Raw genomic sequence first — 14,018 nt, forward strand, 5'->3', positions numbered from 1 at the left:
ACCCGGTCCTCAATGCTACCTGTGCGGTGGGTACGGACATATCACTCGTATATGCCCACAAAAGAACGAACCTATGGACATAGGACTGGCAAGGAACTATGTTTGCCTCACCGCTGAAGCCACCCCTCCGCCTTTTCGATGCCCGGTACGGATTGATGGGCACCGAATGATTGCCCTTGCAGACACGGGGTATCGGCATAGCGTTCTGCGGCCGCAGGAACTGCCACATCCTGTTGGCCCAGTGACAGGTACCGTGGCCATCAAATGTGTTCACGGTGATACCAAGAGTTATCCGACAACCACAGTACGTGTGCAACACCCCACAGACGAAGGAAGCCTGCTAACCGTAGGACTGGTACCCAATCTCCCCGAACAAGAAATCCTGGGTAGCGACTACAGTGGACTTCCGCACCTCCTTCAGGACACTACAGACTCCTTGAAGAAATGGTGGGCGGAAGCCCCTTTTCCTCATGTCTCCCCTTCTGGGGTCTCTCCTGCCAAACCGATCAAGTCGAAAAACCAAAAGAAGAAAGAAAAAAGGGACTTATCATCGCATATCCCGCGCAGGTGGACAACCACCCGTGGGAAACAGATAGAGACTTCCGTGCTGCCCAACAAGAAGACCCTGTGTTGCAAGAAGCCTGGGGCCGTGCCCTGGATAATGAGGACCCACTACAAGTAGGTCCTTACTTCTTCCGAAAGAATGGACTCCTGTACAGGAAGGGAGGGCCTCAGCAAAACCCCCAGTTGGTTATCCCTGGACTCTTTCGGGACAAAGTACTGTTTCTGGCCCACAGCCACTTACTAGGAGGGCATTTCAGCGATGAGAAAACGGGACAAACGATCCTGGAGAAGTTTTATTGGCTCGGTGTACACGGGCAGATAAAACGGTATTGCCGGGAATGCCCGGTCTGTCAGAGAACCAGCCGGTATCGTCCCCCGAGAGTTCCCCTCCAACCCCTCCCTCTCATCGATGTCCCTTTTACCAGAGTAGGGATGGACCTTATAGGACCCATGCTGCCCTCTAGGAGTGGGTGTAGATATACTCGTGTTGGTGGACTACGCCACCCGTTTCTCGGAAGCCGTACCCTTGCGCCAACCCACCACCCAAAACATAGCCAAGGCCCTCATTTCAATTTTTTCTAGAGTGGGTTTTCCCCGTGAGATCTTGACTGATCAAGGGACACCTTTTGTCTCCTCCCTCATGCGCCAAGTATGTTCCCATCTCGGGATCAAACAAATAAGATCCTCAGCCTACCATCCCCAAACTGATGGGTTGGTGGAACGCTATAACGCCACTTAAAAGACCACCCTTAAAAAGCTGTTAGGCCTGGAGAGCAAAAGGTGGGAGGAAATGCTTCCCCTTGCTCTTTTCGCCATCCGGTGTAAGGTCCGAAGCAGTACCGGATACTCACCATACGAGTTGTTGTACGGGCGAGCTCCCCGGACTCTGTTGGACATGGCTCGGGAGGCCTGTGAAACCAAACCGGACCGAACCCAGCCTTTGCCTGAATATGTGGACAACCTCAAGACCCACTTAGGACAGATAAGGGAGATCGTAAGGCTGAATCTGGTGGCCGCCCAAATCACACAGAAGCATCAGTACGATAAAGGAACTAAGGCCCGGTCTTTTACCCCTGGGGACCTGGTGTTGTTACTCCTGCCATCTTCTGACCATAAGTTACTAGGGCAGTGGCAGGGCCCGTTCCCCGTCCTAAGACAAGTAACTCCTGTCACTTACGAGGTCGAAACTGACTCCAACAGAGGGGTCTCACAAATTTACCATGTGAACCTCCTGAAGAAGTGGGAGGGACCCCATCCTGTCCTGTCCAGTATGCCAATCCTTCCTTTTGAAGGGTGCCTTGACCCAGTTCTGCCTGAAAGAAACAAACAGGACCTCAGACGGTCCTTGTCCTCAGTGCAAACGGTGTTTTCGTCCCTACCGGGACATATCACCGTAGTGGAACATGTCATCCAGACGGAACCGGGAAAAACGGTGAGACAAAGGCCCTACCGAATCCCTGAAGCCCGCAGAGCCATCATTAAAGAAGAAACAAACCAGATGTTGAGAATGGCCATCATAGAACCCTCCAGCAGTTGCTGGAACTCGCCCATTGTCCTAGTTCCTAAGCCCGATGGCTCTACTAGATTCTGTATCGATTTCAGAGAGGTGAATAAGATCTCTGCCTTTGACTCCTACCCTCTACCCCGCGTAGATGAGATGGTGGAGTGCATCGGAAAGGCTAAATATATAAGCACCCTTGACCTCTGCAAGGGATATTGGCAGATCCCCCTAAAGGAAGAAGACAAACCAAAGACCGAGTTCTCCACCCCAGAGGGCTTGTTTCAGTTCAGGGTAATGCCCTTTGGGCTTCACGGAGCACCGGCTACGTTTCAGAGGGCTATGAACATGGTGCTACGTCCACATTCACATTACGCCGGGGCCTACCTTGACGATATCGTCATATATAGTGACAATTGGGAACAACACCTACATCATTTAAAGTCCGTTATAACCTCCCTTGGGGATTAAGGCTTTACTATCAACCCCTCAAAGACAACGCTCGCGGCACAGAGCGTGAAATATCTGGGATATCTGTTGGGAGAAGGGGTCATCCGTCCGCAGGACAACAAAATCAAGGCCATCCAAACCATACCCTTCCCTCAAACCCGAAAGGAACTCCGTGCCTTTCTTGGTTTGCTGGGGTATTACAGGAGATTTAGCCCCAATTTTTCCCAAACCGCGGCCCCATTGACCGACTTGTTAAAAAAGGCTACGAAAACAGAACAGTAGTTACACCATCCCACTCCCCTCCTGTTGCATGCCTTCAACCTGCTCAAGCATTCTTTGATTTCCGAACCAGTACTAATCAGTCCCGATTATACCCAGCCCTTCATCTTGCAGACTGACGCTTCCGATCAGGGTTTGGGGGCTGTCTTGTCCCAGAAGGACCAGAAAGGAGTAGAAAAGCCGATCCTCTACCTCAATAGCAAACTCTTCCCACGAGAGATGAACTATGCAGTGGTCAAAAAAGAGGCACTAGCTATTAAGTGGGCAGTGGAAAGCCTTCGGTATTACCTGGAGGGACGTGAGTTTCTCTTATACACAGACCACTCCCGCTAGAATGGATGGCCCGCAACAGGGGCCACAACGACCGAGTACTCCGGTGGTTCCTCTCTCTGCAGCCATTTCGGTTCAAAACATTGCACCGGAAGGGGCGGGAACAGGGTAACGCAGACTACCTTTCCCGTTATCCGCCTCCATCAGCCCCTACAAGTAAGACTGCTAGGGGAAGGGGATGTGAAGCCGAGGCGGCCCTTACCTCCCCGGGGCGGCGTCCGAGCATGGAACCCCTGACCTCCGGGACCGGTCATGCAGCGTCCCTAACACCCAGGGCTTCTCCTCTCTCTCTTCCTCTACAGGACCCGGCAGCATCAACCGAAAGCGGAAGACCGGAAGTGAACTCCCGTGACCCCCGGAACTGAGGAGACTCTTGAGGAACCGGAAACGACCTCCGCCGACCCCGGAAGTGCTCTCCCGGAACCCTGCCCGGAACATAGAAAAGCCGCCAGTAAGGAAGGAAAGGCGTTCCAAGCAGCGGACTCGTGGCAGGAGGCAGCGGCAAGCGAAGAACCATTGACGGCGAGCAGAGGGGAGCAGAAGAACCGAGACGAGGACGAAGAGGAGGACGTCTGGACAGAAGACTGGTGGCGTCCTCAGGAGGTGGCTGGAGAGCGGCCGCAACTCGGATGAGCGTTGCGGCAGGGCACGTGAGTACTCTTTATCCTTTCTCCGTGTTTCCCTTTAGTTAACTGTAAATATTGTAAAAATACCCTCACGAGCACGAAACCCCTGTATAGCGTATTCTATCACCTGCACTGTAGAGAAGTCCCGAGCACTGTTACCCCGACACATGCAACACCCTCTTCCCATTCCCGCTTGCCTGTCTTTCCCACCCTCCCTTACCGTCCCATCCTCACGATCGGTTTTCGATTCCCTCACTCCCCGGTGTAGGTGGAAGTACTCAGAGGTCCCTTGGCCCAGGACTAACTGCCCTGTACTCTTCTCTCCCTTCTATACCTCCGAGGAGAACCAGTGGCCACCTGTGAAACAGACGACATCGGCCCAGGAGAGCCCCTCCAGATGACCCCGCCGCGCCAGGCCATCATCCCTGTTACCCAGCCCTACACCTCCGCCTGCGATTCACTCATCATACTCCGACCCGGAAAGATATTTGTCCTGGACTTTCAATAAATTCACTGATCATAGTACACTATATCCGGCCTCCGCGCCTGTTATTCCGGTTCGCCCGCACCCCTGCTCCACAGTCACCAAATCCATACACCTCTGTATATGGTTTAACAAAACGTGACTGCAAATTCTGGCTATGCCACCAGCAGGAAAATGGGTTTGCTCATGACAGGGTTACATCACTCCTTTTTTAGGTCTCGGCTAGCGTAGGCTGCGCATGCGCAGTCTCGCTTGCGAGATCTTATGTTTGTAGGGTACTTTCACTAGCAAGGATTAAGCCCCGCCCCTCTTTTCCATTGGCTGGCATGCTAAACGGTGGCCAGCCATTGCAAAAGAGGTCACAGTGACGTACTCTTTTCTCTTTTAGAGCTGTCCCATTCGGACGGACTTCCCCGACTTACTGCTGGCGTAAAAGGCTTCTTATCTTCTTTATGGGTCCAAACAGATGACCCATGAAGATAAAAACCTTTTACGTCAGCAGGAAGTCCGGCCGAGCCCGTCCAAGTGGGACGGCTCAAATAGAAAAGGCTGTGTCATGGCAAGCGCTTGTTACAGTATGCGGCTGCCTTTAGTGAAAGATCGTGCGTCTCTTTAAAGGAAACCACACACCCCAACACTGCCATCTCTACTGAAAGAAAGTGGGAGCTGAGTAATAGGCAGAACTAGTGTGTTTATTTATGTATATCAGACCTATAATTAACAATGTATTAAGGACGGTTCTGTGAGACGAGGCAGCGAATATTAAAAACATTGAGTTGTTTAACGCATTTCCATGGCTCCAAAACCAATCCTGGCCTTGCGGACCTTCGAACCCAAGCAGTATGTGCGATTTCCCTCACCCCCGCCCCCCACTCTTGCGTCTCGCATTGGAGGAGAGGTGTTGGGTGGGGGCTTGTAGTCATGTCTGGGCTGTGGTCCCCCCCTTGCTCGCACCGAGGGCTGCCTGGCGTGCTGCGGGGGACGGAGGTGGCTGGCAGTGAAGGAAGGCAGAGGGATAGTATGCTTGCCGGCGTGCCCCCGCCAACAGTACGAGGTCGATAGATAGTGGTGCAAGGTTGACGGCAATGTGCAGCGGGCAGGGCAGGATAAAGTCAGGGGCCACTCACAGATGCTTGGACCCACAGGGGCCCAAAGGAAACAACCTAACTGCGCCAATCTGGTGTGCAGCCCCCCAGGGGGCAAAGCTGCAGTTATGTGCGATCAGTAAGCACCGAGATGCACCCCTAATGTACGTCGCCTCGCCCGCTACCAAACCCGGCACCCAGCACAATGTTAGAACTGTCCCCAGGCAGCGGGTGCATTGTCCACGGTACAGAAGCTCCCTGGTAGCAGCCGATAGGAAATACCAATGAGTGTACAGTTCACACCATGGGGGGGGGGGGGCGCTCCGAACTCCCAACCAAGATCCGACATGAAGGCAGAACAATTAAGCCTGTGTACGCCGCGCAACGCACGCATAGGCTGCAGCTGGCAGAACGCGACCCCCAACCCAGGCCCACACCACCTCCGCGGCTGTAGGCCAGAGCAGCCCCCACCTACTGCAGCCCGCGGCAGGCACATTCGCTCCCATGGAGAGGCAATCTAGTTCCTAAGGAGGGTTCTGTGGGCTTCTCTGGGTGCCGTGCAGCAGACCGGCATCGACCTCCGGGGCATAGGCAGCAAGCAGCCAGGCGCGGACACCGAGTCTCACAGGCGTCACCTCGCCGATTCAAATCTCCCAGAGGCAGCCACTCATGAAGGGCGGAGTAGACTGTTGCTGCGTCTCTTCAGAGCCCAGCACACCAGGATTGCCTCACTCCAGCACCGCGAGGCTCCAGCCAGGCCCCACAGTCAGCACTAGGCTGTGTGTGTGTGAGACACTGTGTGTGAGGCTGTGTGTGTGTGTGTGAGACAGTGTGTGACATTGTGTTTGTGTGTGAGAGACACTGTGTGAGAGAGACACTGTGTGTGTGTGAGACACTGTGTGTGTGCGAGACACTGTGTGTGTGCGAGACACTGTGTGTGTGCGAGACACTGTGTGTGTGCGGGACAGTGTGTGTGTGAGACAGTGCGAGTGTGAGACAGTGCGAGTGAGACATTGTGTGTGTGACACTGTGTGTGAGGCACTGTGTGTGTGTGAGGCACTGTGTGTGTGTGAGACACTGTATGTGTGTGAGAGAGACACTGTGTGAAACAATATGTGTGTGAGACACTGTGTTTGAGACAATGTGTGAGTGTAAGACACTGTGTGAGGCTGTGTGTGTGTGAGAGAAACTGTGAGTGTATGAGACATTGTGTGAGGCTGTGTGTGTGTGAGAGACACTGTGTGAGGCTGTGTGTGAGACACTGTGTGAGGCTGTGTGTATGACTGTGTGTGACAGTGTGTGTGTGAGAGACACTGTGTGTGTGTGTGTGTGAGGTTGTGTGTGTGAGTGTGGGAGTGTGAGTGTGAGAGTGTGTGTATGAGAGTGTGACACTGTGTGTGTTTGAGACACTGTGTGTGTGAGGCACTGTATGTGTGTGTGAGGCACTGTATGTGTGTGTGAGGCACTGTATGTGTGTGTGAGGCACTGTATGTGTGTGAGAGAAACACTGTGTGTGAGAGACACTGTGTGTGTGAGAGACATTGTGTGTGTGAGAGACACTGTGTGTGAGAGACACTGTGTGAGGCTGTGTGTGTGTGAGACATTGTGTGAGTGTGAGAGACACTGTGTGTGAGGTTGTGTGTGTGTGTGAGGTTGTGTGTGAGACACTGTGTGTGAGACACTGTGTGTAAGAGACACTGTGTGTGTGAGACACTGTGTGTGAGACACTGTGTGAGTTTGGGACACTGTGTGAGTTTGGGACACTGTGTGTGTGAGACACTGTGTGTGACACACAGTGTGTGTGTGAGACACTGTGTGTGAGAATGTGTGTGTGTGTGTGTGAGACACTGTGTGTGTGTGAGACACTGTTTGAGACACTGTGTGTGTGTGTGTGAGACACTGTGTGTGTGAGAGAGACTGTGTGCAAGACACTGTGTGAGGCTGTGTGTGAAACACTGTGTGAGACACTGTGTGTGTGTGTGAGACAGTGTGTGTGACATTGTGTGTGCGACACTGTGTGTGTGCGACACTGTGTTTGAGACACTGAGACTGTGTGTGAGACACTGTGTGTGTGACAGTGTGTGTGTGTGTGACTGGGTGTGTTTGTGTGTGTGTGAGACACACTGTGTGTGCGACTGTGTTTGAGACACTGAGAGACTGTGTGTGTGAGACACTGTGTGTGAGACAATGTGTGTGTGATACAATGTGTGTGTGAGACAATATGTGTGTGTGTGACACTGACACAGTGTGTGTGAGAGATACTCTACTCACTCTCTACCACTCACTCGACTACTCTCTACTACGCTCTACTACTCTCACACTACTGCCCACTGTCTAATACACTCTACTACCCACTCTACTACTCACTCTTCTACTACTCACTCTCTACTACTCACTCGACCTCTCGCTCTCCCTGTGTGTGAGAGAGATACTCTACTCACTCTCTACTACTCACTCTACTATTCTCTACTCTCTCTCTCTCTACTACGCTCCACTACTCTCACTCTACTACCCACTCTCACTCTACTACTCACTCTTCTACTACTCACTCTCTACTACTCACTCGCGCTACCTCTCACAGCCTCTTCCTCTCTACGTGTGTGTGTGTATATATATATATATATATATATATATATATATATATATATAATAAAAGCAAAGCTAAAAAGCCACCTAATTACAAACAGAATTGATTTAACTTAAACGAGGGCGAGACCTATTGCATTTTCAATGCTTGTTGTGGAGTGGGATGACCCCTATGATTGTAACATAATTGAAACTACCTTGCCCAGGATGCATTGCAGCGATGACACTATTTCTTTGCATATATTTAGATCACCTGTGGGAGTGAGGAGTTCCTGTATTTGTCAATCACGTGATCAAGACGAACTGTCGAAACGCGTTGGGAAGATGAAGGGAGTGCTGCTGCAATGATTAAAGGACACAGTTTCAGCTTGGGTGTGCCACTTACTGCTTTCCAGGATCTTCGTGGGAGCAAACTTAAAGATTATATGTATATATATATATATATATATAAGCTCCAAAGTTGCCCAGCTGGCAGGGAAGCACTCAGGGAATTAGCGATGCCACATAGACTCTGTAATCCTCGGAATGCAGCCTGACGCGTTTCAATAAATCTTCCTCAGAGGCCGTTTTCGTGTGTATAATGGCATCAGGCGCCACACCTTTATTCAAATATGCTGCCTCCTGATAGGCTCCCACCTATTAAGCAGTTCCAGCAGTCTTCCACAGCATTGTGGTATAAGTAGTGCGGCGCTAATTGTACCTGTATAGGTGCCATCAACACATGTCCACTGATTCATGCCCTGGATGGGCTCCGTGAATTTCAGAGTCTTTCATTCCGGCGCTGACCCCCTCGTTACAAACTGAGCATAATTCTCAGCTCGCCGACCCGCTTCACTTCTCGCGGTGGTGCTTCCCTCGCGGCAGGGCCTGCCGCGTATACATAAAAGCTCCAAAGTTGCCCAGCTGGCAGGGAAGCACTCAGGGAATTAGCGATGCCACATAGACTCTGTAATCCTCGGAATGCAGGCTGCATTCCGAGGATTACAGAGTCTATGTGGCATCGCTAATTCCCTGAGTGCTTCCCTGCCAGCTGGGCAACTTTGGAGCTTATATATATATATATATTCACTGAAAAAACCATAGGTTATAGACCATATATAGTTAGGAATTCGCATTTACAAAACCTTATTTTACTCACACAAAACCATTGAAATTCCATATATAGTTAGTTGCACTAACTATATATCGGGCACCCGCAATCCACTGCTGATGATGTCACATATTACATCATTCATGACATGGTCAGTGACATCACTGATGACATCTCAAATGACATCACTGATGACATCTCAAATGACATCACTGATGACATCACGGATGATATCTCATTTGACATTACTGATCACATCACTGATGATATCATTCATGTGATAATACGATGAACCTCTTCAGACTCTAATATAACCTTAGATACAATCAGTGTAAACAGACACTCACAGACTGTCACTCATCCATGGAGTTACTCACACACCTAGTCAGTCATGCAAAGAATCAATCACACCTCCATTTCCTCAACTATACAGTTATACAAACTTTACTTATTCAAACATATACTAACACATATTTACTCTCTTATACAATCCCTGATACAAGTTCACAATGATCCATACAGCCACTCACACATTCACTGGCTCTTATGCACAGTTATTTATATATGTCAACTCTCACATGTACTGAGTTTTACATATGTACTTACTTTGACATGTAGCAGTGAGATATCCATTCACTCACCAATACATTCATGCACACAGTCAACCGCCCATACAGCTGTTTCCACATGCACTTTTGAAACCATACATCTAGTGAATCAACTGCTCACACATCTATGCACAGAGTCATACACCTCCCAGCCACCCACACACACACTCAGTCTCCCATACAAATACTTGGGCAACCAATCAATAACCCATATAGTTACTCATATAGCTACTTATCAACACATGCAACAGTTTACAGAACAACAGACATAATGATGCACAAATTAAGACAGTTTAGTCACTAACCCATGCACTCAGTGAGACACATTTAATCACTCACTCATACAGTCAGTCATGCACCTACTAAATCCTTCATCCAGACACTTATACATCCACTCATTCTTCAATATGTAAGACATATTTTAACTTTACAGAAACATACAGTCACTGGATGTTGTCATCAGTGATGTCATCAGTGATGTCATCAGTGATGTCATCAGTGATGTCATCAGTGATGTCACTGACCATGTCATGAATGATGTAATATGTGACATCATCAGCAGTGGATTGCGGGTGCGCGATATATAGTTAGTGCAACTAACTATATATGGAATTTCAATGGTTTTGTGTGAGTAAAATAAGGTTTTGTAAATGCGAATTCCTAACTATATATGGTCTATAACCTATGGTTTTTTCAGTGAATTTTCAAGGTTTTGTAAATGCTAATTCCTAACTATATATGGTCTATAACCTATGGTTTTTTCAGTGAATTTTCAAGGTTTTGTAAATGCTAATTCCTAACTATATATGGTCTATAGCCTATGGTTTTTTCAGTGAATATATATATATATACATACATATATAAACATATATAATCTGTATATCTATATAAATACAAACATAAATGCATGCATACATATACTTATATGCATACAGATGCATGTTATTTACATGAAAGTTGAAAAAACACTAATAAAAGCAAAGCTAAAAAGCCACCTCATTACAAACAGAATGGCTTTAACTTAAACGAGGGCGAGATCTATTGCATTTGCAATGCTTGTTTACTTTGGTTCCATCAAGAAGGCATTCAGATGTGTCACACATTTGCCATACATTCTGAATGTTAGCACTCTAGTTGCACATTAGATCACTGTAGTAAAGCTACTGCTCACCAGGGACGTCTGCTGCTGGTATTCAAAGTGCATGTTTCAGTCTGCATGTCAGAATTGTTTTAATGAAATAGAAGAGGATTTGAGAAGTCACTCAAAATGATCCCTAATTTTTCTTTCTGAAGCACTAATCATACTTTCTATGGCAAAATTAACCCCCTCATGTTGTTCCTTTTTAAATTGAGTGTTTTCAGACTTACCACTTCATTCCAATCAAGATGGCTTCTGGTGTGCCATACTTTTGTCATAAGTAAGACTGTTAGCGCTCTAGTTGTTCTTTAGAACACTCTGGGACATTCTGTCATTGGGCTATACTTGGGGTACATCTGGGTGATATTTGGGCTACATTTGGGCTCTTTTGTCTCTGGTGGCCATTTTGGGAGACTGCATGTCAGAATTTTTTAATGAAATAGAAGAGGATTTGAAAAGTCACTCAAAATGTGCCCTAATTTTTCTTTCTGCAGCACTAATAATACCTTCTATTGCATAATATACCCCCTCATTTTGTTCCTTTTTAAATTAAATGTTTTAAGAGTTACCACTTTATTCCCATCACGATGGCTCCAGGTGTGCTATACCTTTGTAATAAGTAGGACTGTTAGCGCTCTAGTTGTTCTTTAGAACACTCTGGGACATTCTGTCATTGGGCTATACTTGGGCTACATCTGGGTGATATTTGGGCTACATTTGGGCTCTTTTGTCTCTGGTGGCCATTTTGGGAGACTGCATGTCAGAAGGTTTTAATGAAATAGAAAAGGATTTGAGAAGTCACTCAAAATGTGCCCTAATTTTTCATTCTGCAGCACTAATCATACTTTCTATGGCAAAATATACCCCCTCATGTTGTTTCTTTTTAAATTAAATGTTTTAAGAGTTACCACTTTATTCCAATCAAGATGGCTTCAGGTGTGCCATACCTTTGTAATAAGTAGGACTGTTAGCGCTCTAGTTGTTCTTTAGAACACTCTAGGAGGCTGCAGTAGAACACAAAGGAATCAACTGACAGTCTCTGTCCTTGTTGGGTGTACATGTTTTACCGAGAATGTCAGACTTCATTTTCACATGACTGAGAAAGATAATGTGAATTTACAGAAAATATGCTTTCAGTTTAGCTTATAGATCCCCTTCCAAACCACTGTGGGAAAATCATGAGATATTAGTTTTCTTTCAAACAATATTCATGATATCACAGCAGAAGGTTTTTTCACATGGTAAAATCACCTTAGAACCCACCACAATTCCTAAAAAGAGTATGGTACCATCAACAAATGATTTATAATGTAACTAAAGTCCTAAAACCCTCTATTAACTACAATGCTTTTTAATGAGGTGCTATCATGTATATTGGTCCCAAGATGGCTGCCAACACTTCTTGGATGAAGTGCTGACAGCCAATCAGATCAGATGTGTGGTTAGGCTCCGCCCAGATATATATCTTTTTTTGAACCTAAATTACTCAAAATCCACTGGAGCACATATATTGAGACCTAGCAAAGGCACATCGGGCTAACAGTCCCTACAATTTTGCCAAGTTTCGTGCAAATCCATTCAGCCGTTCGAGCTAAAAGTGAGGCCAACCGCCCTATGGAAATTAACATGGGAAAAACGCGTTTTGGGACCCCCTTTTTTCTCTGCCCCCCCCCTTGATGAAACCCCCCCAAATTGTCAGGGGCTGCTCAGAAACAAAATGTTCAATTTTCCTGAAAATTTCAGCCAATTCCGTCCACAAACGCCAAAGTTATTAGACATAGAATTTTCAAAAATCCCATAGAGAAAAAATCCTAACTATATATACCTACTGGCGACCGCCAGTAGGTAATATATATATATATATATATATATATATATATATATATATATATATATATATATATATATATATATATATATATATATATATATATATATCAGGAACACTCCAAACTTCAGCATGCAAGTAAGGCACTGACTCCGTGAAATTGTTGATTCCAAATAAGTTTTATTCACTCATTTAGGCTGCTTGACGCGTTTCGGCGGTAAGCACCCGCCTTGTTCACAACATCTTAGCATACTGAGGTTACATTTATACCCCTGTGTCATTGCATTACATCATGCGTGTTTCACTCTTGTTTTAAGGCATATTGTAGCTTGTTTTACACATTTTAGACATGGTTTCCATGGTATCCCTGGGTGACTCATAGGTGCATGTGACATAGAAGAGTTACTTTCGTTATTCAAGCTTCTACATTATGTCACCCTCCCTCTCACGTTTTCTGTGTTACTATAGTAACCCCCCGGTCATCCCAGCCCAGTGATTGCCTCCCTCTCATTGTGTGCGCAGCGCGCTGCCTCCGTGTAGTAAAATAAATCGGCTCGCGTTCGTGTCCTGATTGTACTCAAGATGAAGGTGAGTGTTCCTAACTGACGGCCCGTGATTGTTGAATCTCTGCTCTCATGGGTGCTGTCTTTGCGGTGGTGTCAGAGGCTTTGGCTCGCGTTGTCCATGTGCTCGCATTGGAGAATGACTCACGTTATGTCTGATTCGTGCCGGGCGTGCGGAGAAGTCAATGTAAACTTCGCTCCGTTTATGTGGTTGCGTTTGTGAGTGCTGCGCGTTATGTCTAATTCGTGCCGGGCGGGCGGAGAAATCATTATAAACTTTGCTCCGGTATTCTCGGTGGTATGCGAGGGTGCGCGCTATGTGATCGCGTTTTAAAATACTGCGCGTTATGTCTGAATCATGCCGGGCGGGCGGGGGACTCATTATAGACTGCGCTCCGTTAGAGAGGTGGAATGCGAGAGTGCGTTATGAGATGCAATTGAATTCCAAATAAATCAGGGTTTAGGTCTCCGCTCTCTACGTGACAAAGGGAGTCCCGTGTGTACTGGGTGTGGGTTAACTAAAAACAGCGTAATCACCGTTTGAGCCAAATGTGTTTATAATGTAAGTGACATTTGAGATGAGGGATCATAAGGGCAACATTTTGGAAATATCAAGCCTTTATACATATACGCATGTTATACTTCACACACGTATATATAGTGGAAACATTGTTATTACATGCCACAAAAGAAATACATGTGTAATAAATGCCCTGGGGCGCCCATAGCTCCTACTGTCGTCTCCTAGTGGACCGGTTTTATGGTGTGTTTAGACATAATGTGCTGAGCAAAGTTCATACCCTAACACATCCAATGTATTGACTTTGTACTTCACTAAACATAGTTATACTTGTGCCACATGCAGTGTTGTACTTCTGTTGTCTGTATG

At 47.1% G+C, this 14,018-nt stretch overlaps 1 protein-coding gene across 4 annotated transcripts in view; it reads right to left on the reverse strand.

Moving 5' to 3' along the window:
- Positions 1-14,018, reverse strand: part of GEMIN6 (gem nuclear organelle associated protein 6) — an 87,090-nt gene that overhangs the window by 59,946 nt on the left and 13,126 nt on the right. The gene's annotated exons all lie outside the window — the stretch shown is intronic.

Source organism: Lissotriton vulgaris, chromosome 6 (genome assembly GCF_964263255.1).
Source record: "Lissotriton vulgaris chromosome 6, aLisVul1.2, whole genome shotgun sequence".
In the NCBI taxonomy this organism is placed as follows: domain Eukaryota; kingdom Metazoa; phylum Chordata; class Amphibia; order Caudata; family Salamandridae; genus Lissotriton; species Lissotriton vulgaris.